This window comes from Triturus cristatus, chromosome 1_2, assembly GCF_964204655.1.
Source record: "Triturus cristatus chromosome 1_2, aTriCri1.1, whole genome shotgun sequence".
In the NCBI taxonomy this organism is placed as follows: Eukaryota; Metazoa; Chordata; class Amphibia; order Caudata; family Salamandridae; genus Triturus; species Triturus cristatus.
The window spans coordinates 124776432-124804197 of record NC_140580.1 but is presented as its reverse complement, the minus strand read 5'-3'; the positions used below and the strand labels follow the sequence as shown (position 1 = coordinate 124804197).

Genomic DNA, 27766 nt, shown 5'->3' with positions numbered 1-27766 from the left:
GCAAACTTAATTTTGCGATTCAGTAACCTGTACCGAATCGCAAAATGGGTTTGCGATTCGGTATTAGGAAGGGCCGTGTTTAGGGCATCATTTCCTAATACCGAATTGCATCTGTATGTATGAATGTTTTGTGACTGCAATTGGCGGTAGCAAAACATTCACATTTTACCATCTACTGCAAGTAGGTGGTAACCCATTCTCAAATGGAAAGGGGTCCCCAAGGGACCCCTTCTCCTTCGTGAATGTTTGTAAAACCATTTTTAAGAGCAGGCAGTGGTCCCACGGACACTGACTGCTCTTAAATAATGTAAAGAAAACTTTTCTATTTGTTTTATATAGCATCTCGTTTTCCTTTAAGGAAAACTGGCTGCTTTACGAAAAAAAAAAGATTGCTTTATTTAAAAACAATCACGGACCTGGTGGGCTGCTGATTTCAGCAGGCCACCATCCCCGTGTTTTTTGCGATTCCTAGGAGGTTGCAAAGTGCGATCTACCTCATTAATATTCATGAGTTAGGTCATTTGCGACCCCCTAGGAATCACAAAAGTTGTACTATATACCTTCATACTTTGCATTTTGCGATTTCCTAATTGCGAATCATTGTGATTTGCATTTAGGGAATCGCACAATGCTATCTAAGTACATCTGGCCCATAGTTTATACATTTGTATTAGAAGATCAATAAAAAGAGAACTTAAAAATGGGCTTTACACAGGTATTATGAGTTTGCTTTATTTATAGAAATGGGTGTTTCTATTTTATAAATGTCCCTCGATTCTACATGTGGGTGTTTTTTGTTGTTTTCCAGGGTCCAATGATAGAAAAGTAAAAAATAAAAATTGTAAGGAAATGCCTCATTGCGTGTCCACTCCCACAGTTTTGGATTGATGGTGCTGGTTTTTCGACTTGTGAGTGCACTGAGGCCTGCTTAGCAGACCTTAATGCCAGTGTTCTGACCCTCTACGAATTGCATTTCGAATTGGATACTCACAATTGGCAAGGACTGACTTATTTATACCTCCCTAGTATATGTTACCCAGCGCATTTAAGGCATTGTCCCCACCCAGGGTTGCATTACTATCTGTGCCATCCCATTTGACAAAGTACAAAATGGCTTCCAGCCTGTCACTGCAGACTGGAAGGCCAGTGTTTTACAATGCTAGCTCGACTTTGCCATTTGCACAATGGCAAGAGACACACACACACACAAGCCCTCCCCCCTCTGTTTTGACTCTGCCTGTGGCTCCTGGCTTGATCCCCAGCCTACAGCAATGACTCCAAGGATCAGTTGGCTGATCCCTCTCGAACCAGCACAAGCGACACAAGCTGAAGTGACCCAAACTGACAAGTTGGTAGCCACTGCCGAATTTTTGCAGCTACCAGTTCCCGGGCCCCCAAAGAGGACAGACCTGAGATAGCCAAAGGTTGCACCTGAGCCTTCCTGGCCCAGGATATTTATCCAAGTTCAGATTCCTAACAACCAAGGGACACTAGCCCCCACCCAAGGATGTGGCTTCAACCGTGGTACAGACTGACCGGTAGCCTAGCATTGTCTGGCTTGCTACTGCAACGTAGAGGACTTAGATAGACCCCGACCTATGTGGTGAAGATCACTCCCCTTCACCTGTGGACCGAGGAACCACCACAAAGACACCCCAATCGACCACACCATAACCAGATCATCTTTTCGCCTGCATCCCTAAGCATCAGGACCACTCCATTGTATTCTATGAAGGTTGTTCTCTAACGTTTGGATCTTGCCCTAAAACCTCTTTGGTAGCCAGGTAACTGTCCAAAGTCTCATCTCTGGCCCCCTAGACCTCTGTCATGTCAGATTTGGTCACCTAACCCAGGCCGGAGTAGCCTGTTACAAACTTTTCAAAAGTTTAAAACGTTTAAAAAATGCTTATTTGCAGTTGTATTTCAAAGTTATTATATTGTTTGAAATCTTCTGGAACTCTCTGGTGGATCTTTCTAATCAAGGTCTCTAAAAAATTTATTAAAATATCTATTTTTATAAATTGGTGTCCCCATTTTTTCGTGTGTTGTGACTTTATTATTTCGTTGTTTGGTGCTGTTAAATGCATTATACATTGTTCCTTTGCTGAGCCTTAGTGCTTGCAGCCACAGCTACCCAGGGTTGAGGTTAAGTAAACAAGCCTAACTGGACCCAAGAGAGTACTGCATGATAAAACCCCACAGCCCTATCGTATAGTACACCCAAATCTTCACAAAAATGTTCAGTATGTATTAGTTCTTTAGAGACTATATGTATATTTGCCTGTGCTTTTTCGCAATTTTCTTCTCAGTTTTGTTGGGCGAGTAGTTGTTTGAGAGCTTTATAATGGATCAGACATATGTTGAGGGCTACTTAAAACACTGGCAAGCACAATCCTGCCCCAGTGTAGCTGTCCGAACCCGTGTCTGTGGTCTACTGGAGGCACCATGGTTTAGCCAAAGCTAGCTGGAAAGAAAAGGGGATTGCTCTCTGTTATTGTTATTGGACATTTGCAAGTTAAAAGCTTCACAATCCCATACAACTCTGTTCTGCGGAATGGCTTGTAACTTCAATAATTTATTTTTCAACTTCGAATATGTTGGGACCATGGATGCATAATCTCATTTCATTGAAATTTTAACTTTAGAACCCTCCAAACATCTAAAGGGGGGAAGGGGGTAAGTAGGGAGCGGCAACTGCCCCCTTGGCTCACCCATCAAACAAACTGCAGCAGTGTCCCTTAGTCACGCTTCATTCCAGGATCCATGTGGATCTATTCCAGCACATAGTGGATTATTGCTGGTGCCAAGACGATGCAGCAGGGGCCTGGGGTGTCGTGGGTGTACCCCGACGGCATGGGGGTGCAGATCGACACATCAATCCAGAGATCAGTGCTCTCTACAACGTGCTGGGGAAAATGAAGCGACAAAATGCAGAGTACAAAAGGTGATAAGAGTCCCGCACAAGGTACAAGAGCTCCAAGATTTGCGGAGTGTACTATCAATGCAATACTAATTTACTCTGTTATACTGAAGTGTAGCTACGACTGCCCACAAATAGTAAGATGTCACAAAAGTAGCAGACGTGCTTTATGCAAGTCCCAAAACAATATCATAAAACTGCTTGTTTCAGTACTTTAGCTATTCTGTGTGTACTCTGGAAGCTTTGACTACTGCTACGTGTGTTCTATAGTATGTTCCCAATGTGTAAATAAAGCTTGCAATGCTGCTACCTTTCTGTGTGAGAGTAGCTTTCCCTCCCACTACCAGTCAAAGTGGGAATGCAACGTGTCCTGCTATTTTACCTGTGTTGTATTTATCCTGTGTGTGAAGGAAGTGCGCACTGCTTCTTATTTCTAAGCTTACACTGCTACTACTTGTGCGTTTGTCCCTTTTGTGAAGGAAGCTTGCATTGCATGTCCATGAGGAAAGCTTGTACTGCTTCTACTTGTACTGTAGCTACTTGTACTTTGCTGCCATACTTGTTAAAAATGAAAATGCACTGCTACTACCTGCCAAATTGCAAAGCATTTTGTAATGCTGATACCTGTGCAGTATCTGCCTTATGTGGGAAGGAAGCATGCCCTGCTGTTGTGTGCAACGTGGCTATGTTGTACATGTTACGCATTCAAATAAAAATGCACTGCTGCTGTATGTACTCAGCCTGTCTGGTGTGCTCCAGTAGCCTACACAGCTGATGCTTTTGGTGTACATGTTTTGTGTACAAGGGACCGTTGCAGTGTTGCCTATGCTATCCAAAAGCAAACACAAGATGATGATGGACAGAGCGCTGAAACTTTTCAGACACTTACCCCCAGTCACTATTAGATCTGGGTTGAATCCATCATTGTTCTTAAGCTCACTTCGCCACCCCAGTTCAGACCCAGCCATATGCAAGTTAGTCTTAACCTGTTCCTCATGGGGACAGTCCAGCCCGAACTGCCAAGCAAGGTCTTCCCTGAATCGGAAACAAGCATCCTGGGACCGCCTTGTGAAAAAAGCTTGCATTGCTACTGTCCCAACTTTATCTCGACATGAGGAAAATGCAGTACTATTTCCTGTATTGTATCTCTTGTGTGTGCATGCGTACATAGCTTCCACTGCTGCGTGTGTTTAATCAATTCCATGTTTAAAGGAAACTTGCACTGCTGATATGATGTGCTGTTAAGTATGCAAGCAAAGCTTGCTCTTGTATCTTCTGACCTCCATGTTCGCCCTAGAGAAAACTGCAAAATAAAAACAAATGTGAGTGAAAATTGCACTGCCACAGTTTGCCCTGTACAACATGTTTGGTATCTGAATGAAACCTATAGTATTGCTTTGCTGTACCTGATCTGTATGAGAGAAGCTTCCAGTGCTGCTGTCTGTGCTGTACATGCTCAGTGTTTAAGGAAGCATGTGCTGTTATATTTGTTCTGCTTGTGTGGGAGGTCAGTTGTATCCATTTTCAGGGAGAAGGAAGCTTGTTCCGAGTCCCATGGCGTGCATGGTATATTTGTGGGAAACATGCACTTTTTACTCCTGCGCCTGTTCTTTGTAGGAGGGAGGCTTGCAGTGTCAAAGTTGTATCTCTGCTGCTTCAGAGGAAGGCCTGTGCCTCTGCTGTCTGTGCGCTATCAGTTGTATTTATGGTGGATGCTGGCATTGTCCTTGGACGCTAGGGAAGCTTGCGGTGCAGGCTGTGCTGTATCGGTTGTGTGGAAGAAAAGCTTGCTCTGCTCCATTTGATGTCTCTGTTCTGTGTGCAAGTGAATCTTTACCAGCTTTTATTTGTGCTGTATCAGAAATATATGTAGTTGAGGGAAGCTTGCTCCTATTACCTTTGCTGTACCTTTATGTGGCGTAGAGGAGTGCCCGACTGCTGACCATGCTGTATTTACTTTGTGCTTAAGGCAACAAATGGAATGTTAGGATTTGAAGTGGCTGACAGCTGTCAGTAGGTTTACTGCTCTGCCTGTGCTCTTTTCTCTTAGCTTAAAATAAATCCACATTTACAGACATTCAACTTTCCTACGTGTTGTTTACTAGTGAATGAGACTTTTGAAAATAAATTGCAATGCTGCTTGCTCTTTGAGGAACTTAACCTGCTTCTACCGTTATGGTATATATTCTGTGTGAGAGGGACGTTTTTTATGTTGCTGCTCGCACTGTATCAGGTGTGTGAACTACGATTGCACTGCTACTCTTTGTTGTGTTACCCTGCTGACTCGTCTGTCTTTGAGAGAAGTATGCACTCTCTGCCTGTGCACATATAGTGTATGTAACTGACTGACATTTGCCCATTTCCTCATGTGATTGCAGCCTACACTGTTGAACATGCTGCGCTTGTTTGATGGAAGCTCCAACTGCTACTTGCTTGCACTGTTGCAGATGTTGCGCGTAGCTGATGTTTGCATAGCTCCTGCCCGTTCTGTACCTGTGGGGTTGGAGGGGTGAATGTTTGAGTGCTGATGCCATGCTGCTACATGCACAGTGAGAGAATTGTGCCATGCCTTTCTTCGGGGTGACCCATTGTCTGTGTTTCTTTTAAATTTCCCTAACCCCCCCACCCCTGTATGTTGCTTCTAACCCTCCCACTCCTGTCATGTGTTGCTTCTAACTTCATCAGAAGTTGCTTCTAGTTGTCAGTTTTGCCCATTATCTCCTTGTCCATGTTGCCCACCAGCCATTAGAAAAACAAGCATTGGCACAGCCAATAGGTATCGCCTTAGGGACCTACTGGCTTTGCCAATGATTTTGAACAGTGCGCCACAGCATCAGTTGGAAAAATTTCACTCAAATGTGGTGAATATGATTAATGATAATAGAATGCTGGGTATTGAGGGTTCTCACAGTGCCATCAATAAGCTCCTCCGGAGCTGCACCTAGAATGGCAAAAGCACTGATGATACATGTATTTTTTTTAACGCCGGGAAAGATGACCATAAGCCTGAAAAGAAGCCAGATATGGTTGCTCTCTGTTGCAGAGCATCCAAGCCTGGGCTCAGAGCCTGAGAAGCCTCTTCTCAGTGTGAATGTTTTTTTTGAAAAGTAGTTCGGTCATGCCTCTGTACTTTATTTCAATATTTTTCCTCAATATACCTCTAAATTAATAAATCCACTAGCAATGCACCTTATTAGAAATGATTTCCAAATCACCCTCTATGCTTGTCGCCTTTCCCATTATCAGGTGTTTCAATATGGTCGCCACTCAGGCAGCATGGAGTGTGCTGGTCTTGCAGGGCGTGAAGTTAACTTTACAGCCCTCACGCCTCCTTCACAGCATGCTCTAGGTATTGTGGGGGGAGTCCTCCCCACACTCACTCGGATACGTTATATCTTACACTGCTCCTGGCCCGGGCCACGGCACCGGGAAGAGCCAGTAAAGCTGTACAAAGGCTGTGGGGTCGGGTCATGATGATGCTGATGAGCGCTTCCAAAAGAGGCTTCAATGACACGCCCCCCTGTACATTCTAATGTTCTTCCATCCCAGGCCACCCTTCTGTGGCCTTAGGTGCTAACACCTCATTTTACAGCTGACGTGAAGCTTCTGGTCGGCAGCTGCAGACATGAACACTTTTTAGTTGAAACCGCTTCTACCATTATGCGAGAGGGAGTTGGTAAGACAAGAAAATGAAGCCATTTGTTTATTTATATAACAAGGAAGGAGGGGGCAAGCAGTTATGAGTGAGAGGGTGGGAAGATGGGGTCCCTCACCTTGAAGTCAGAGAAAGATCAAGTGCCCGCAAGGAAACGGCGTCTGATCTCTGAATTACAGCCCTGTTTACAGAAAAGCTTGGAGCGAGATTAAAACACTAGCGTTAGTGTGAAGTGCATTTAGACAAAGAAAAAAGAAGTTCCTAAAGCAGTTGCTAAAATGGGACAAATGTAAGGCTACAAGCAATGGGGCGGTACTTCGTGGTAGGGAACAACCCACGAAAAGGAGGGACTAATAGGAAAGATTAACCACTTGGAAGCAAGGCTTTTTAAAGGACTTGAAGAAACAAATGAATAGCAATTTGCAGGCTGTAAGCCTACAAAGTATATACAACATGTCTTGAAGAGACAACGCAAGCGCTGTCTAGGTGAGACCTAAAAAGAGCTGTGATGCGCCCGCATCTTGCTGCGTCAGAGCTTCTTAAAACTTACTTTTAACCATCCTGCTCAGCAAAGGCGTTATCTGTTGGCTTTGCCAATGCTTGTTTGGTTTGGCAAAGTGCAGTATTCGGTGGTGCTGCATTTACTGTTGGAGAAGTGTGCATAGGGAGATAAGGTGGAGAAAGCCGAATAGGTAGCTGGAAAACCCAAAGGAGAAGTTTATATGACAGAGTTTACTGATAGTAATGTGAGCAAGTGTCGAGAAATAAGAATGAAACGCTGAAACCGAGCTCTGCGATATTGGGTAGGGAAGGTTGGCCACGTAGGAGGTAAGAGAGGCCTTGTGTTTTTTTAGTAACTAGCCAAGTGGTGGTTGGGGCCAATAAAAACATAACTAATTATGGACCACCGTTTGCCCCCGGTTATATTGCTTAGTGTTTTGGTTGTGATATGACCTGTTTTTAAATATTTTGTCTGTGCTATTAGTATTGGGCAAATAGTTTTTGTTTGTATTCTGATCTGAAATATTATGCTTTTAATGTAACTTTTTTTATTTTTCCGAATAAAGCTGATTGACTGAATAGTGCTTTGGTTGAGAAACCTTGTCCTCTTTGTTTCCCTTGTTCACATGTTTCACAGTTCTGTTTCCTGCAAACTTCAAGAGAGCTTATTTCGTGGTGAATATACAACAACTTGCTGTTCTCAATATGAGATGCATTTTGAATTTCTATAGTTTGAACCTCGCGGAAAGGCAGCAGAACACTGTACTGCAGTATTTCCCAAACTCGGGTCGCGACAAACCGATAGTTGGTGGGTTGAGAAAGTCCAAGCAATAGATAAAGATGCCTTTTAAATTTTGTATTTGTGTTGCATTTGGTCAAATGCCAAGTTATGTACTCTGCCTTCTTGCTGCTTGTTGTTTTTTAAAATGGGAATTTGTGTTTACAAACTCCTCCTTGCAGTCAAAGAAAGTAAAATGAATTATGTGACTATCTTTTTGGGGCACGAGTTGAAAAGAGACTGTAAGATGCCATTTTTTGTATAACACAAAACAAATGTAAATAAGGAAACAAAAAAAATTAATGGGATCAAAACAAATCAACACAGTTTACTTGGTGATGGATGAATGATAACTATTCAGAGAAACCAGATTGTGGTCCTGTAAAGTTTGAGAAGCACTGCTATACAAGGTTTAAAACCAAGACACTGTAGCTGCATTGTGATGCTGTCTTCTTCAAAGACGTTAGTCTTCAAGTTTTTCAAAAATTGAAGAAGGGTTGTTGTAGTTCTTATGGATAACTGGATGTGGTTCCAGATCCTCCATGCACATGTGGAAAAGACCAGTTGCTTTCTTTCTTGCACTTATTATTTATGTCCAATCTAATGATGTCCTGACTGCGAATGTGCCAAGAGCCACCGGAGATGCTTAGCTTGCCTGCCATATATGTAGAGATGGTAATGGTAATAGCTTTGTTGATGATGTAGTTGGTTTTGAGGATGGCGTGGGCTAGCAAGGGCAGCCAGTGGAGTTCCATCAGGGTGCTGGTGATGTAGCCATATTTCTTCAGCTTCTTGATGCGGTGTGCTGCTGCAGAGGGGAGGTGTTTTTAGTATGAGAGGCCCTCTAACAGGGTTTTGCTACCATTCTGCTGCAAGTGTAAATGGGCTTGTACTGCATTTCCTAAGTCGCTTTCGTGAAGAGATGGTTTAAGTTTCTTCAGTAGAGAGCTGGTAAACTGCTGTCATAGTATTCTTGGCAATGTGTTCCTGGAAGGTGGAATCTGTGCCCAGTGATTAAGAGAGACTTGGCATTGGGTGAAATATTTGGTTTGAAACTGTCCAAGTTAATCTCGTTGAGCCAGGTTTGAACTAGTTCTTGTTGCTTATTCTTGGCAAACTGCAGGATTTATTTTTATTTGGAAAAAATAAGTTTAATACATATATTTAGGCTATGCTGCTGAGAAGTGGCCCTGTGCAGACTACCACCCACTAAATCAGTAACCCTTCTGTTTGTAAATTAACACATGACCGATAATGTTCGGGTCTTTTTCACATGAGATCAGTAGTGAGGAAGGAGGGGACTCAGAACTATAACCTAATGACATTCTGGGTATTGCCTTCAAGATTTTATTCATATTATTATGCCCTGAAGAAGCGCTTGTGAGAAAGTGGCTCTGTATATACTGGTCCCAAATAGGTACAGAGTCCACAGAGGTTTGACAGAGGCTAAAGTTAGATATAACCTTACTCTCTAAAGTGGTAGCTTGGTCGAGCAGTAAGGCAGTATCAGAGGACAGTGTAAAGCATTTGTTGTACACGCTCAGTCAGCAAATGGTCTCACACACTCAAGAACTGAACTCTAGGCCAATGGTTTTTGTAAAAAAATATAGTTTTATTTTAGAACCAACAATAGGTATTAAAATATACTTTCTCAGAATGAGATGCTTTAGGTAAATACTTTTGCAATATGCAATTGGCTTTTGTAGATATTTACAAGTTGTTGCAATAGGCAACACAATTTTAAACATAATAATGCATTGAGTTCAATAGAAGTTTCAGATTATTTGCAATAGATTACTCTCAGGATTACTTTTGTAATTCCAGGACTGGATCCTAGATTCAGTCCTGGGACAGTTATTAGAAACAAGTGATAAAAGTCGACTTAGTTACTACTAGGATATTTAGGTAATATTTTGCTATTTTAAAAGTTGACACTTAGAAGAAATTTCATAGAAAACAGTCAATGATTCCCTATGGAAGAAAATTCAAGTTGCAGTTATAGTATGTTCTCGTTACTTTTGTAATCCAGTACTTGGTGCCTAGACTCAGTATTGGGACCTTTATCCAAAACAGGTAAGTAATTACGTTTTCACAATTTATACGATTTTTAAAGAATATTTAAAGTTTGCAAAAATCGACACTTTAAAAAAAAAAAAATGTATTGTTTATGATTGAAATAGAAAACAATACAGAGATCTCAGCGGTGTGCATTATAGACTTCAGTGTAATAGATACATTACGACAATTCCGTTCCATAGACCACAAAGAACATATAAGCAAAGCTCCGGGCATCAAGGTCCTAACAACCATCATAGCATTTCCACCCCTCGAACCCAGACAGGAATACCCCGGAACATGGACCCTCCATCCGCCCAGCAATGCCCCCCAGAACTTCAATCTTCATATTTGCAAAAGTCAAGCCCTGCGCAGCCCACGACTCCGGGCCCGAAGCGGAGAGGCCCATAGCACTGCAACCATCTCATGGCCCATCTGAATATGCATCCCCGCTGGTGTCTAACCTATCCAACCCCTGTGGGCGGTATCCCCGAGCTGGCGTGTGATTGAGAGGCGCTTGGTAGGTTCGCGATGTATGTTTTATACGGACCCCAGATATCTTTGGGACGGGCCACGGTGGGGAGGAGACTAGCGTAAATCTCGCTGTTCGTGTTGCAAAAAGCCATGGCCGTAAGCCACGCCGTGGCCGTGGGAGCTGCCCCACCACCCCAGTGTCGAGCAATTTCCCGCTTGGCTAGTAGAAAGCCCAGAGACGCAAGCCTCCGAACTGTCTTGGGGAAATTTGCAGTGTAGCCCAGCAATGCAACCCCAGGAGTGGGAACCAACGTAAGCCCTAACATCTCATCAAGGAGTTTGTGCACTTGCGTCCAGAATGAATGTAATAGCGGACATGTCCAGGTCATGTGTGCAAAATCAGCATGAGGTGCAGCGTATTTCCAGCAGGTGTGAGGCCGCGTGGGATCAATGGAGTGGAGCCTGTCCGGGGTCATATAGCTGCGGCGAAAAAACCTATAGTGCAGAAGTTTATGACGACTATTGAGCGATATCGTGCTAGCGACCTTGCAACAAGCGGACCATTGTTCGTCCGTAATAGGTCTACCCAAGTCCGCCTCCCAGGCCGCCCGCAACTGGTCATCCGCACAAGGAACCAGCGCGGCGCATGCCCTGTACAATTTAGAAATAATGTGTGCCCCTGTATCCGTATCAATGAGGAGAGTGAGGGGTTCAAAGGAAGCCGGCTCGAGGGGGAATCTCTTAATTTCTGACCTGACCGTAAAGTAAAGCCGGTTCAGGATGAATTTGTCCATGAAAGTGGCTTCGCGGAATCGTGCCTCTTCCGATACCGAAAATATGTGCCCCCCGTGTATAGATCCCCAATCTTGGTGAGGTTAAACTTTGTTAAAGTGCGTTGCACAAGTTTCTCGCCAGTGCTCAGCAACCAACCTGCATTGGGAAGCGGGAGAGATGAGGAATATAGAATGGGCTGGTCCAAATAGCGAGACAGTCTATTCCAGGCCCAGCTGGTGGTGGACACCGTTTGAATATCTACTGGACTCCGGGGGATACCCCTGGGCAACACTGCCGACAAGCGACCCGGGAGAACAAAATCCGCCTCAGGACGAAGAAATGGAATCCGAGCGTCAGGGTGGTACCAGGCAAAGGCGTGTGCACACTGAGCGACCAGATAGTACAAATACAAATCCGGTACTCCGAAGCCGCCCCTGTCATGCGGGAGCGTGAGAATCTTCCAACGGATCCGGGGGTGTTTTCCGCCCCAGACCAGTCTAATCAAATGGGACCGTAGGGTGGCGAAAAAGGATTGGGTGAGGGGAATGGGGATGTTATTAAAAAGATACAAAAATTTAGGAAGCACTATCATTTTGATAATGGCGATTCTGGCCGCCATGGAGAGCGGAAGTCGCAGCCACCCGTCCACCTGCGCCTCAAGCTTCGCAACCGCGCAGCCATAGTTGAGGCGGATAATTTCATCCACGCTCAGGTGTATATGTATGCCCAGATATCGTACCGAGTCGGAGCACCATTCCAGCGGAAACTCACACTGCCAAGGGGAGGTGCCGCTAGTCAGTGGGAATATTATAGACTTATGCCAGTTGATGCCCAACCCCGAATGGCGGCCGAAGCGAAGGATTTCCTGTATCAGGGGGGCAAGGTTAACCTGTGGCTCCCTGACATATAATATAGTATCGTCCGCATAGAGGGAGACCAACAGGGGACCCGTCCGAAACTGTAGGCCCCTGTGGAGATGTCGTTCCTGAAAATGCCTGATTAAAGGGTCCATGGCGAGTATGAACAATAGTGGCGAGAGCGGACAGCCCTGGCGAGTGCCGCGGGTGAGAGCGAATGTGCGGGACAGGGTGCCGTTAATCCGCAAGCGTGCCATGGGACGACTATAGAGGAGCCGCGTGGTGGCAATGAAGCCAGCTGGCATGCCCATACGCTGCATCACGGAAAGAAAAAAAGGCCATTCTAAGGAGTCGGAGGCTTTTTCAGTGTCGAGAAGAATCGCCGCCGCGGGCGTGTCAGGGTTTATTCCATGTAATACTGTGAATAGCGTCCTCAAATTTAATGACGTTGAACGATTGGGTATGAAGCCTGATTGAGCGGGCGCTATGATGAATTCCATCAGTTGGGAAAGTCTATTGGCCACTATTTTAGCAAGAATCTTATAATCGATGTTTAATAGGGAGAGGGGCCTATAAGATCCACACAGCGCCGGGTCCTTGTCTGGCTTCGAGAGCAGAACTATGACTGCCTCACTAAGGGTGGGCGGGAGAATCTCCCGTTTCAAGGCCTCCGCATATACCTCAATTAGCTTGGGAGTCAGAAGGTCGGAAAAGGCCTTGTAAAAATCCCATCAAGGCCCGGGGCCGAGGAGCTTCGAAGTACCTTAATCGCCCCACGAACCTCAGTCACCGTTATGGGTTCTGCCATGAACTCCTGCATTCCCTTGTCAAGGAATACCAGCGCGATCTCCGATAAGTAGGCCTCACGCGAAGTCGGGGTTTCGCTCTGCTTGGTCTTGTATAAAGTCGAGAAGTAGGCCAGGAATTCGTCCCGAATCTCGGTGGGTGTAGTGCGGAGTGTACCGTCCTCGCCCCTAACCTCCATTATAAAGGACTTATTATATGACGGTCTCAGAGCCTGTGCCAACGTGCGCCCCGGTCTGTCCCCCTCACCGTATCTGCGTGCGGTATGGTATTTTCCGAGATAGAGGATCTGTCTGCGGCCTCCCGGTAGTCGGACAGGAGGCGCAGTCTCCTAGTGAACACGTCTTCCGACGGAGCCCGCCTCGCCTCAGCGTCAACCGAGGCTAGTTGGACCTCCAACTGAGCGATTGTCGTGCGCAACGCTTTCAGGACCCCAGAATGTTTAGCTATACAAACCCCCCTAATGTATGCCTTGAACCCCTCCCAGAGCACTGCCCAAGATTCTACCGAGCCGGTGTTTATCGTAAAGTAATCCTCAATGGCCTCGGAAACCTCGTGGACGAAGAGGTCGTCCAACAGGGCTCTCCCAGGGAATCGCCACTGCCGCTCAAAACCTTTGGGCCGGGGAACGTCCAAACACAGTAGGACCGGAGAATGATCCGAGTATGTTCTAGGGAAAGACTGCAGTGTACGGAACCAGGGCGACAGGCCCGGGGAAAGGAGCCAGTAGTCAATCCTGGTCCAAGTGTTGTGTTGCCCAGAGAAGTGAGTGTAGTCAGTGGTACCCGGGTTGCGCCTGCGCCAAATGTCAGTCAGGGAAAATTAGTGGCAGAGGTCTAAGAGAGCGCGCCGTGCCCGGGGCTTAGAGTCAGTGGCATTAGAGGTGCTGTCCAACCCCACATCGAGCAACAAATTGAAATCGCCGCCAATCAGGAGACTGGCCGGTTCAAGGGAAGCGAGCTGGGCGGCAAGCGCGTGGAAAAAGTCCGGGGAATCAGTGTTAGGAGCATACACACACACAAGAATGACCACGTGGCCCATCAACACCCCCCTCACTATGCAGTAGCGCCCCTCCTTGTCCCCCAGAAACTGTTGGCAATGAAACGGGACTCTCTTATGAATCAACACTGCAGCCCCTCTAGCATAGTTACTAAAATTGGAGAAGTACCTGTGTGGACCCCAGGACGCCGCGAAGCGGGCATTGGTAGATGAGTGTAAGTGTGTCTCCTGAATGAAGGCAACGTCCACCCGGTGCCGATTCAAATAATGTAATACCTGCTTACATTTACGCAGGTTGTTCAGGCCCCTGACATTCCAGGACATTTAACGATAGGGTGGAGGGGTTTACATTTAAGCCTATTTGAGCCATCGAAACCACAGAGCAAACAATCGGAAACGGAAACTAGTCGTGTCATCATTTATCAGCAAGTTCACCGCACACCAAGCAATGTCAAGAAAATCAAAATAACCAACCCCTCCCCCCTCCCCCCACCCAGCCAGATCACGAAAACGTGAGGCGAACCCCGACCTGCAAACAAAAAGCAAAGCTCCAAACAGCATCGTGTGTAACAACCAAACAGTAACAAGTGGAGCATCATAATCAAAAGGAGTCCCAGCGGTATCCAAGGGGGGTGACAACGACCCGGCGTCAACCCAGCACAGTAGAACAATTTGTACGAAAAGTGTCACATAGTCCCCATGTAACAAGAGTTTAGAGAAAACGCAGCTTGGACGTAGGCGCTGTCTCACCCATCCCCAGTGTTCGCAAACAGGTCTTGGCTGGCCGCTGATCCACTGTGTGGGGGAGACTGCCCACCACCATCTCTCCTGGGAGGGCTTTTTTGTGGTTTGTACGTTCGGCAGAATTCTTGCACTTCAGTTGGATTGTCAAAAAGCCGAACCCGGCCGCCGATCTCCACCCTCAGGCGGGCAGGGTAGAGCATGCCGTACTTTAAGCCGAGATTGCGGAGTGCGGCCTTCGCCCCCACATATTTCCGCCGGGCCTCTTGGACCATTGCAGTAAAATCCGGGTAGAACGAGAGTCTAGAGCCCTGCCAAGTTATATCTCCTTTCTCCCTAGCCAGACGCAGGGCTGTGTCCCAGTCCCGGAAGTTCATCATGCGGGCTATCAGAGGGCGAGGCGGGAGCCGCAAAAATCGACACTTAGAAGAAATTTCACAGAAAAGCAATAAGTGATTTCCTATGGAAGAAAATTGGGTTGCTGGTAAGTACGGTTGTGAATATTTTTCAGGGTCAGTGCTGGGCACCAAGATCCAGCACTGGGAGCTCACCTAATAGCAGGTGAGTATTTTCGTTTTCGTTACTCGGCTGATTTTTGGTGAATATTTTAAGTATTGAAAACTCCACACTTAGAAGAAATTTCAGAAGAAACCAGTCAATGTTACCCTATGGAGAAAATTGAGTTATCGGCTTTAAGGTAAGTACTCGACTGGCACAGTTAAGGTTCTGGGCTCAGACTCAGGGGTCTCCCAGGGTCAGGTAGGTACAGTTGTTACACCCTCAGCGGCACAGGGGCAGCTGGGTGCAGAGTGAGTTAGGCCCAATGTTATCCTATGGGAGGCAGGGGGGCCTTGGTTGGTGGCTGCTGACTAGCAGGCCACGCGGCTGTGGGAGCTGGGCTTCTGGTCACTTGCTCAGGGCAAGTGGGGAAGTAGATAGGTGTAGAGGTTACACTGCCAGGGCCACTTGGGCGGCTGGGTGCAGGGTGCTTTTGAACCTTCGGGCGCTCAATTGATTTCAATGGGAAATCTCCGGTTTGGAAAAAGACTGCAAGCTCGGGGACGAAGATTCTTCAGGTGCCACCACCACTTTGAGAGGTAAGTTGGATAGTTGGAGGATAGGTAGGTACCCCGGAGTTGGGCACAGGGGCCCACCGGGTGCAGTGGTGCCTTTTGGTGTCGGGAAATCTTACCCTCTGTTGATCGCGGTTGGGGGGGGTACCTGGTTCTGAGGCTGCAGGTGTCGTCAGGAGCGTCGAGGGAAGTCCTTGGGTGCCGGACTAGGGGTCACAGTCGCCGTGGTGTTGTCCTCGTGGTCTTTGTTCACTCCGGCACCGGCCAGGCTTGGTGGGTGCAGAGTGTGCAGAGTTCGTGGTTCCGGGCTGATGCCAGGGATTAGAAGCTGATTTTGAATAGAACCTCTACTCATGGGAGTCCCAGGTGCTTAGAGCCAAAAGGTAGCCAGGTCCTCCGGAGTTTGTGAGGTTGCTGGCCACAAGAGGTGCCGGGTTGGAGCAGGTTCAAGGGTCGAAGACGGGTAGGGCTGGGGCCAAAGCAGTTGGTGTCTTCCTCTTCTTAGCAGCTGCAGGGAAGGTCTTCTTTCTTCTTTGTATCTTGGAATCTGGGGAAGGAAGGTTCTTGGTGCCCCTAAATACTAGATTTAGGGGCGTTACAGGTAGGTGAAGGGCAGGGACCAATCGGTCCCTGTCCTGGGGTTGGTACACCCCCTATTCTGCCACCCTCCTGTGGGAGGGGGGCAGTAGCCTAGTCCTGATTGGGTAGGACCTACCATCTTCAAGATGGCACGCGCCCGGAGATGTGCTTCACCTCTCCTCCCCCACCTGAGGGGTGGGGTTGGCAGGCTGGCACATCCCCTGTCCTTATTTGGGGTTTCCGGCCAAGTTTCCCACCAGAGTGGGGGTTGCAAGTGGCCTGGGGAAGCTCACAGAGGCGCCATGCCGTTGAAGCTTCCCTCTGCCCATCCTGGGGGAGGAGATCTAGCACCTCGCCCAGGATGTGCATTGTTGCAGACCCAGGAGAGCAGGGGCTCTCTTACCCCAGGGGTCCAGCAACATGTCTGCTGTGTGGCAGCCTAGGCAGCCTCTCAGACCAGACGTGGATTGTAGGTCAGGTTTCAGGGCGCCTCTCTAAGATGCCCTCTGTGGTGCATGGCATCAGTGTGGGTTTAATGTGCTGAGCAGTTTGATACCAAACTTCTCAGTCTTCAGTGTTGCCATTATGGTGCTGTGGAGTTTGTGTTTGACAAGCTCCCAGCACCATGTACTCTTAAATGGTAGCACTGCACTTACAGGGCCCAGGAATGGACCTGGGTACTGAAGGGGCACAGAGCTCATGCTCCTGTGCCAACACCACTGGCATAGGGCACCCAGCTAGAGTGGTGGCTGATGTATGCTAGGGCAGTGTAGGTGGTGGGCATGGCAAACAGGGATGTGTGCCATGTCGACTCTCTGTTTTGTCCTGTACTCAGCCTGCAAGGGCAGTGTGTGTGTGTTAGGGTACAGGGCCTCTAAGGGTGTCACAATGAGTGCTGCAGCCCTTAGAGGCCTTCCCTGGTCACAAGGCCCTGGGTACCTAGGGTACCGTTTACCAGGGGCTGACATGTGGCCGAGGTTTGCCAATTTGGGTTGGAGGTTTTGGTTTAGGGAAGGAACATAGGCCCAGGGCACCTGATTGGCAGGAGTCCAGAGCACACTCAGTCAAGGTACATTCAGCAATTCAGCAAAAAGTGGGGGCATACCATGCAAGAAAGATGGCACTTTCTCACAGCGCTCACCACTGCGAAACACGTGGTGACTCTATGGGTTTGCTGTGATGCTTTCTTTATATACAGTAAAGGCCATATGAGTTTTGGTGATACTTTTTCTTCATAAAGACCATCTGTAGGAAAGTAGGATCTGCTTTCATTGTAACCCCCATGTTTTGCTGGTGTCATTCTGTTTTCTGACTGGGATTCTGCTAATCAGTACCCCAGTCACTGTGCTCTCTCCCTAATTTGGACTGTGGTAATTCCTTTGGTACCTTCCCAGGTGGCTACTGGTGTACCCATGTAAGTCCCTAGTATGTGGTACTAAGGTACCCAGGGCTTAGATACACCAGGGGTCTCCCATGGGCTGCAGCGTGTATTATGCCACCTATGAGACAACTCAAACTGTGACTACAGGCCTGCCATTGCAGCCTGTGTAAGTTGGTGCTAGCACCACTTACAACAGATATAAGTTTCCTTATATCGGAGGTCCATTCACTTAAATGCTACAAGTCACCCCTATGGCAGGCTCTTCAGTCCTGAGGGCAGGGTGCTTGGTTACAAGTGGGTGAGTGCCCCTGCATGAGCAGGGCCCCTCTACAAACCCCAGAGTCGATTTTCCAGGTTTTGTAAGTGCGGTCAGCCATTTAATACATATAGTGGATATCAAGTCAAATCCGAGATGTCTAACTTTATATTGGCTCCACTGAAACCAGTCATATCTGATATACATCTAGCCTCCGTTTCCCTAACTTAGAATAATCCCCAGGTGTCCGACTGGATCCGGCAAACTTTCTGCAGGAGCACCTCTGCGCGCCGGAGGGTGGCGCTGCACGGCTCCGCCCTGACATATACGGACGTGACGTCAGCAGAGCCATATAAGCCTCTCCCAGCGCGGTGACGTCAGTTTTCTTTTCCGCGTCCCAACGCGGATCCTGGAAAACCAGCGGTTCCTTGGCCTGTTTTTCAGGCATTCTCGACATCTTCGGTGTCACGGAAGAGTGTGCGATACCTTCGGGCTTTAAGGCGTGTGAGACCTGTATGGGGCAAATGTCTGTCACGGATCCCCACGCGATATGTATGTGGTGCCTGGGAGCTCACCACGACTCCGAAGAGTGCGACGCCTGTCGGCAGATGAAGCCAAAGTCCCTAAGGGAGCATTGTATGAAGCTGCTGGCTGCCCAGATATCCGGCCCTGCGCCTTCATGATGCCGTTCTCCCTCTCTGGATCGGGCCCGCTCATGGGGTCGTTCTCGCGGACGTCGTTCGGAGACAGGTAAGCAGAAGCATAAGTCACGGAGGTCGTCCTCCCGTAAACGTGATGTTGGGGCTTGCTGCTCTCGGTCTTTGCCAAGCACAGGCGCCCAGGAGTCATCTCCTCCATACCCAGCCTTCCCGGGTGTCAGAGCGACAAGGACCCAAATGGAGGCCTATTCAAAGGCTCTCCAGTCTTTCTTTGGGTCACCCCCTCTCCCTGGTTCGCCTTCAGAGGAGGAAGGCACTCATATCGGCTCTTCGCCGGCGGATTCGCCCTCGGCACCGGATGCGTGCAATACGATGTCGGGACACGGCCCGAAGGGGTATCCCAGTCGTCTCTTCAGCCCACCCGTGCAGTCACCGCATAGTGTGGCTTCCTGCGCTGACGTCGGCTGCGGCACCGAGTTCGATGCCCTGTTGACCTCTTTCCTCCCCGCAGGTGGAGGTCGAGTCACTGTCAAGCTGCGCCCGGATTGAGTACCCTCTGGAGGTTCTAGACGTCGAGGCGACGCCGGTGCCGGCACCTACGGCTCCTTTGTTACAGAAGGATGAGATCCCTCTGGGCTCACCGTGCCCAGGGTCGTTTCGGTGCCCCTTGGTGCAGGTGCCTAGCATTCCATGGCCTTCGGATCAACCTCAGGCTGCTCTACCTTTACTGTCTAGTGGACGGGTTAGCCTCCAACCATAACTGACCAATGATTTGTTGTCGCCCCCCAGAATGGCGACAGAGGCTAGTGCAGCTTACGCAAGGGCTGTTTGCAGGGCTGCCGATATTCTTCGCTTGCAGCCCTCTGTGGTTTCCCTGCCCTCTGATCCTTTACTGGATCTCCTCCACATGGAGCCTGTGGACATGGAGCCACTGCTGCCCCTTGGTGGGTCTTTGTTTGTTATTCTGCTCGGTACCTGGGCACGATCCTCCTCTGTTGATCGAACCATTGCTCGCCGGCATCGCCCAGCCCCAGACGATCCTGTCTGCTTGTTCCTTCACGCTAGAGCTCAGGGTCTGGTTGTCCAAGCGGCTTTCACCTTCCGCTCTGCTGATGTTACCTCCCACAAGGGAGTCTCGGTGGCTGGAGACAAGGGGGCATCACATTTTTGCCTCCGCCAGTGCGGGCATCCGTGCCTTGAACACGTCTTGCGTGTTCGCGCGTGCTACCTTTGGCCTTTGGGATTTGGTTGAGCTCCTTCTTCCTTCTCTCCCAGAAGAGCCCCGGGCTGACTTGCATCGCCGCCTTCTTGATGGCCAGGGAATGGCACAATTTTCCTTTTGATCGGCCCTGGACTCTACTGACACTGTGGGTAGGGCAATGGCCCTGTCGGTTGCTTCACGCCGTCATGCATGGCTGCGCGATAGTCGTTTTCCCGACAATGTTCAGGACGCTCTTCGGGATCTGCCATTCAATGGCGTGGACCTTTTTGACTGTCACGCTGATTCAGCAGTCTCCCTCCTCATGTCTGGTCTCCCGTGATTTTCTAGCCCTTGCGGCCTGGCTTTCTCGTCCTTGTGGCCTATCTTTTTCACGTGTTGTGTGACTTTGTGTTGCTTTTTCTTCATAGGCCGCATTGCCTTGTTTGTTTTTGACCCTGGGTTTATGATGTAATACCCAGATGGTCTAGGCGGCTACTCCGCCATGTTTGCCTTTGTTCAGTACAGCTGGTTCTTCCTTTATTTCAGTCCTCTGTGAGCTTGGCTCCAGAGAAAGCCCCCTTGCCGGGGTTAAGACTTACCTTTGTGAGGTACTTGCTGGCTACTGTGTTAGCTGCCTTTCTACAAGAAAGGCTTGGTATGCTCCTGTGGAGGAGCGACTGCGTACTGGAGTGTCTTGTGTTTCTGGTAATGCCGTCACTTTCTGGCCATGGGTCGGCATCCTGCCAATGCTGCCCCACGTATCTTAGCTGGTGCAGGTTCATCAGTGCTTTTTCCACTGTTGTGCATACTCAACCGGTATGCGCTGACTGTCATACCGTAGTGTCCTCCCTCTGGGTCTTGCTTCCTGTCGACACATCGGATCCTGTGGATCTATCGGACCCTAGGCTCAGTTCATCTTCTTTTACAAAGCCATGAACTCTCACTTCTGCACCGACATTTCTGGCTCTGTGCTTTTTCTCTCAACCCGGTATACATACGGAGGTTTTCGTGCTGTTCTTTGACGGCTTGTGGTACCTTTGCCTCCCATTGTGTTCCACTCTTTTCAGAGCTTCGTGGTCTGGTGTTGACTGCGCTGGCATTGCGGTCCCCACTGTGTTTCGTCACATTTTTGACCGCTAAGTCCACTCGGGAACTTGGTGGGGTTCAGTCGCAGACCCGCCTCCTCTATGGGTATGGCTTTGGTATCTATTCTAAGTTAAGGAATCTGTGGCTAGATGTCTCTATCAGATGGAAGAGTTACTTACCTTTGGTAACGATGTATCTGGTAGAGACACAGTCTAGCCACAGATTCCTTAACGCCCGCCCATCCTCCCTGTTCTACGAGGACCTTTTCAGGTTTGGTTTCCCCGCATTCGCCTCCCTCCGGGTGGCTTTGTCTTTCTCCTGGGTGACCTCTTTCACTTCACTCCTAGACGGGATGCTTCATTCTGTTTTGCTTGCTATGCTCCACCCATTCTCGTGATTAGGCGGCATGCTCATGTGTCATGTCCTTTACATCCCTACGCTCTGGGTCGTCCAGTGTGGGGTCTACTCGTGTTCACCCCCCCCCCTTTTCTCAATCGCCTTGGGGTCTCTTACCTCCCCTGCAGTCCATTGGTTTGAAGTCTATTTTCTCTGCCTCAGTCTATGGGTCTCTTAAAGGAGTTATAACGTCCCTTTCTGGTGCCCACATGTGGTGGATTGTCATTGCTCATGTGTTCCGCACTTGTTGCCCTTCACAGTTATATATTGTGGTTGCAGACTTTGTCATCTGCCATGATGTTTTTTCACATCATCTTCTGCCTCCGGGGCGGGTTTAGCGTTTGCTTTTGTGGGGTTGCTTCTCAGAGCGGTGCTCTGCTCTTTCCCTTCACTATTTTTCAGTATACAGTGCCTGGCACTGTCCTTTATGTTGCTCTTTTTCACCATTCAATTTCTTTTTCTTTTTCATCTTTTTCGCACACTGTTCTCATATTCTCAGTTTTTGGTGGTGGCTCCGCGGTGTGGCGCAGAAAAGTTTCTCAGACGAAAACTGACATCATCGCGCCAGGAGGGGCTCATATGGCTCCACTGACGTCGCGTCTGTGGACGACGTCCGGACGGAGCCATGCGGCGCCACCCCCATCACGCAGAGGTGCGGCTGCGGAAAGTTTTCCAGATCCAGTCTGACACCTGCGGATATTCTAAGTTAAGGAATCTGCGGCTGGACTGTGTCTCTACCAGATACATCGTTACCTAAGGTAAGTAACTCGTCCGTTTGGTATCAAACATGTTGGAATCCTACCCCAACACCAATTCCTGTTTTGGATGTACGACCCCATGTACTGGGGGCTCCCCTAGGGTGCAACCCTGTATTCCCAGTACTAGCCTTTCAGGGTCTAACAGCAAGCTAGTGCTGCTGCTGACCACAGGCACGTTTCTGCCCTCCTGCTGCTGAGCTGAACTCGAGCAGGGGAAGGCAGAACAATAGGTTTCCTGCCACAGGGAGGTGTGATCACATCCCAGACAGGACTTAGTGTATTGGGCTGGGGTGGGGGCGCTTGTCAGCGCCACCAGACTGCTTTGAAGGAGATATTTGGTGCCCTCCTTGCATACTCCAGTTTGAGAAAGTTCAGGGAGCCATTGGCTCCCGCCCTGCATGAAAACTGGACAAAGGACATGGGAGTATCTTCCCGTCTGTCCAGCCCCTCCTCTGGAGGGATCCTCGAATTGTCCCAACGCTCTCCCTAGGGTACTTAAGGGATTACCTGTGGGTGGCTCTTCAGATTTATCGTGGGACAAGATTCAAACCCGAAACCACTTCAACCGTCCGGACACCTTGGACTTAGTTGGACTTCGCCTGGAACTGACACTACATCAAGGAAGACTCCTACTGCTCCTGGTCTTGTCATCTTGCCAGTCTTCTGCTTAGTCTGTGCCTGTGCTTCATCCAGGTTCATCTCCAGGCCAGTGGGCATCAGATACCCAAAGGAATCTCCCTTGAAGTGCAGGAGTCACTCCCCTGCATCTGCAAGTACTGCAACCAAGCTGACCAGTCTGCTGCTCCTCACGTCCTATGGACTCCGTAAGGCTCAGCAACACAGGTGGTGGTTATGCAACTCCCTCGAAGCCTGCACTGTCTTCTCAGCATGTTTGAGGCTATTATCTCTCTTTAGAACCGCTGTAACAGAACCCCTGTGCTACGTGTCGACTTGCCGTTGCCAAGACTTGTTGACTCTGTCCTTAAGAGATCTTCGGGCTACAAGAAGCTCCAGCCTCCAGCATCTCTTCTTGCCAAGATTTTTGTCCTCACCGCATCCTCTGCACCACGGGCCTGCATCTTTGGTGAGCTGCTTGAGGTGCTCTTGCGACTCTTGTGCCTTCAGCCTGTGGGTCCTCTTCAAGGTTTTCTTTGGCTTCAGTGGGCTCCCCGGCTTGCTCGGGGCATGCTCTGACTCTTGCATTTGTTGAGTCTGTTGGAACTTGCTGGTCACAACGCTGCACCTGCTTAGTTTACCACATCTGTTGCTGCTGAAAAGGGATATTGGTTCTCCCGCTGGAAAACGACCCCCTGGTTCTTGACTTCTGACATGGGACAGCTCATGTAAAGCGCCTGGCCTTCCACAGCGTTGCCTGGTCCTCACAGCTGCAGCGACAAGGTCATCGTCATCACTCCTACATCTTCCGTCATCGGTGGTCATTGGTCTTCTGTGCCTCCTGGTCACTTCCGAGTGGCATAGACTCTGTCCCCTCTGCTTTCAGGTACCCCTCTTCAAGAGTCCATCCTTTGATTCCACAGGACTCCTTCGCCAGCGGCATCTTTTCTGAAGTTGTCCATGTGGTCTACGGCGGTTTCGGAAGGTCCTGGGGTATCCACGGGTGGGGTGACACTCTGACCTTCCATCTTCCACAGGGTTTCTTCAGGGTGCACTGGGAAGGGTTCTTCTTAAAAACTGTACAGATCGCTTCCACTGTTTTTACTCTATTTATTTATAGTTACCTTCTGATGAGTAAGTGTACTTGAATGCTCCAGACTTATAGGTGGAGAAATATCTAGTACACTAAAGGGGACTTTTTTCGGAGAAGTAGCATAGGGATACTGTTTGTCCTGGCGAATGCCGGTTAAAGAATTGGAACCCGACAAACATGTTGACCTCTATGCAGAACGGAGGGGTGGTGAGTACATAATCCACTCACACCACCACCACCCGGGGGTATTTCATATATCCTTTTTTTATACATGACTAGGGAATCTAGGGATAAAACTATTATGATGATATTTCATAGTCCGTTTTAAATCACTGTCTGCACCTTTGTAGGATCCTCTTATTTTCTTCTCTTTGTTTGTATGGTCTACCCCTCCCTATTGCTCTGCCTCTAGCGTTGGCTTGCGCAGAGGCGTTTAGTAGCAGCCCTATGATGAAGCATGCCACAACTTGTTGTGGGTGAGGGCAGTTTTAATAGTGTTTGTGCTCCCTTTGCAACCACATATTATACTTGTAAAAATGTTGCGACTGACATTCGCCTTACCTCCTTTTGTGTAAATATTTGTGCTACTTACCTGTCTTACATTTAAATTATTGGGTGTATTGTGTTGATATATCCAGGTAGGAGATATACTAACGTGTTAGTGAGTGTGTATAATAAATATACTTATTTTTATAACTACACTGAGTGATTCTTAATCGTTTAACCTACACTGAATAGTTTTGGTAAAACAAGCTGTTTAACACTACTTCTGGACTAAGCATGAAGGCTGCTCTCCACAGCTACCACTTGGAGAGTTTTCTATTGGCTGCTTCACTTAAATAAGTGTGCACCACCACCAGTCTCCTTTTTGTCTCAAATTTGAGGATATGAAAAGATCTGGTATGCCAATGTGAATCAGATGTATATTAAGGATAGTTTCCTACATAAGGGTTTTTGTATTAATTGTTTTTATTCTAAATGTATGTATATTTAATACATTATTGAAGCAAGATTACATTAAATGTGAATAATAGCAAAGACGGTTTTTGCATTCTACGAATGTAGCATAAAATTGAGACATAAATTGACTCCCTACAAACATTATTACTCATAATTTTAATTTAACTGAAGCAGAAATACAAAGGTCTTATGGTGGTGATACTTTTTAGGTCTCGCCTTGCTATTGCGCAAGCGATCGCCAAGCGAGACTATTGTAAGCGGGTTTGAAAAGTGCTCCGAAAAAGCGGATTGCATGGCTAGCACGCGCACAATCACGCGCATCGTGCCGCCATGCAATCTGCTTTTTGGGACCTCTTCAAAGGGTCCGCTCCCCCGCCTGGAAGGCGCTCTCCCGCCCCCAAGCACGCGCTCGCCACGCTCCGCCGGGCTTGTCTTGTTAATTGTTGTTTTCCTCCCGTCGCAGACCTCCATCGGCACTTCCTCCCTGTCTGCACTCGACCCCTTAGTGTGTACGGCAAAGCGAGCAAAGTTGCTAGTTTCTCTGGGAGACCTCTCATTGATTGTTTGAATTTCTCCCACCCCGTTTAGGATCCTGTCCACATTCATGATGCAACCATGTAAGCGATGGTCTTGTATTCTGTCTATCGTGTACATGTCTATTTATAAAATGTTAACACTCTCTTGCTCTGACTTATTTTCAACAGAGCTCTCTCTCTAAATCCCTCACCCTCCCTCCGTCAGTGACGCTCTGGGTTGCTGTTGGTTTCAGCTCTCTCATTTAGAAGGGCATTTTGGGTAATTACTGTAAAATCCGTGTTATTGTTTCGCACCCGTCTCACATCGGTAATGGATGTGAACTTAAGAGACGGCAGCATCTGTTCCAGGCCGGATCCACCAACCATGCTCATTCTCTCCTGTCACTAACTTTGCAGAATGCGCTCACCATTTTCTCTGCCCACCCTCGTGAACCACGCGTACCTACAGTTTGTCACCACTTCCACGGACCGCACAGACTCGTAGCTGTCACTGAATACTTAAACCTGCTCCACAGAACATGCTCACCCAAACATCTAGTCATCTCCACAAATTGTTTTAACACACTGCGTCACAGACTCTTTCACACACAACTCCAAGCACTGCACCTACACTAACCGCTTTTATCCACATAAAGGTGTTACAAGGGTAACACTGTGTATCGCCAAGGGGCTGTGCGCTTCCAGCATCTTCTGAAACTCTGCGCATTTTTTGGGGAAGTAGCTGGACACCACAGCCCACACCATTTTGTAGAGAAAGGAGTAGAAGTGGGTCTGACCTATACAGCATTCTAGTACCACTGCAATACCAGTGATATGGTATTTAGCATGAAGCAACCCCGCCATAATAGAAGCTGCTCAGAGCCTGATGGCCGCTTTGGCAGTGCACACTACTAAACAGCCCTTTAAGAGGTATGAGCTGCATGCCTGCCATGGGAGCGAGGTCAGAATGGGCCACAAACTAACTAGGCCAGGGCTAATGACGGGGTTCTGAACTGTCCTAGCTGATCGGTCTCATGGTAGTTACTCAAGAAGCCACTTGCCTACAGCGTGACAGGAAACGTGACAGCTACGGTTTCTAAAATCCTCACTTGTTCACTATTTAGTAAATGAATGTTAGCAGTGACGATGCATCGTCTTTAATCAATATTGTCTTAGAGGGTAACATTGCGTTTTGTGGAATGCAGCAGCCAAACTATATTAGACTTGGGAGTCTAAAAATAAAATGACCAGTATGTGGTATTTTTTCCTCTGGATATGTAATCCTTACAAAATGTTGAATAGAATTTTTTGAAGCTACGTTTAGCACAAGTAATTGTGTATGAAACAAGATAGTCAGTAACCAATGACTAACAACTCCAACAAGCATTTGCAATGCAATAGGTCTCGCATTTACAAGAGTTTAAGCTATTGGCATTGTAAATGACAATGCCTTTTATTTATGTTTTAAAAACTAAAACAAAAATAAGTCATTGTAATTTACAATGTCAATAGCTCAAACTCGCGTCTATGCGAGACCTATTGCATTGCAAATGCTTGTTCTTTTGTGGAGCAAGACAGTAGGGCATGTCTAGGCATATGACTGAGAAAATCTCTATTTGTGCCTGGACCTGGTGATCCCAACCCAAACTGTCCTAAAGCAGCTGCCCATGTTGCTGGTTAAGGTTCTCCTAGTCAGAAAAGCTGAATAAATGATTGCATTGTATTACCATATCACTCATATTTGTGTGCAACTACCCATTTGCTTAGCACATCAGATATTTTTTTCTTTTCTGTTAATGTTTGTATGTTGCAGGTGGTTAAAAAGTTTATTCTGTTTTACCTGCACTGTTAGTTGTAAGATATTAGTTTTATATGGAATGTGCCTTTAATAGTCCGTTTCTGTCGCTCCTAATCAGGGTGCAGCCAAGGCTCTCATCTTCCCTGTGGTGCAGCAGTTCACTGAAGCCTTTGTCCAGTGTCTCCGGATGCCTGACGGGCCCACTGCAGATAGTGGACTTAAAATGGAGGTTCTAAAGGTAACAGAGCATAGTCTTGGAAGGTTCAAGCATCTTTTCCATGCAGCATTTTTGTTTTTGTATGTTCTGTCGGGTGCCTCATGACGATCCTGCAACTTTCAGAACATTAACTCCAATTACATGTAGAAAAAACATCATAGCGCACAACATTGACTGCAAGCAAAACCTTGAAAAAATGTGCTCAAATAACCCTTCCCAGATTGAACACATGCTTTGTTTTTTGTTGTACCCTTTAATAACTAACAACTATAAATAATATGCACCACAACAGTAACATAACACTACTCAAGAAATACTGCTTATCTGGCTTCTGTGCAGCAAAGACGGGAAGTGCTGTTTTTTGAGGATGGTATTACTACTGACTGACTTTATTGATTGGCCATGATACTTATGTCCTTTTCTCTAAGAACCCATGGATGATGTAGTTCTTTATTGTGTTACCATGGTGATGGGCTTCAGTTTTAATAAACGAAAAAAGAAAATACATAATCCTGACATAGACTCAATAGCTCAAGTAAGCAATTCAGTTAAAAATAACAAAGCATATTATATCTAAGCTAACTCCATAAAAAAAAGACGAAACAATTTTAACATAATCAA

At 47.6% G+C, this 27766-nt stretch overlaps 1 protein-coding gene across 1 annotated transcript in view; it reads left to right on the top strand.

Moving 5' to 3' along the window:
- Positions 1 to 27167, top strand: part of LOC146866935 (importin-9-like) — a 226533-nt gene extending 199366 nt beyond the window's left edge. The window contains exon 7 of the mRNA XM_085618421.1: positions 27047 to 27167. The gene's annotated coding sequence lies outside the window, so the exon portion shown is untranslated. The remainder of the gene's footprint in view (positions 1 to 27046) is intronic.
- The last annotated feature ends 599 nt before the right edge of the window (positions 27168 to 27766 follow it).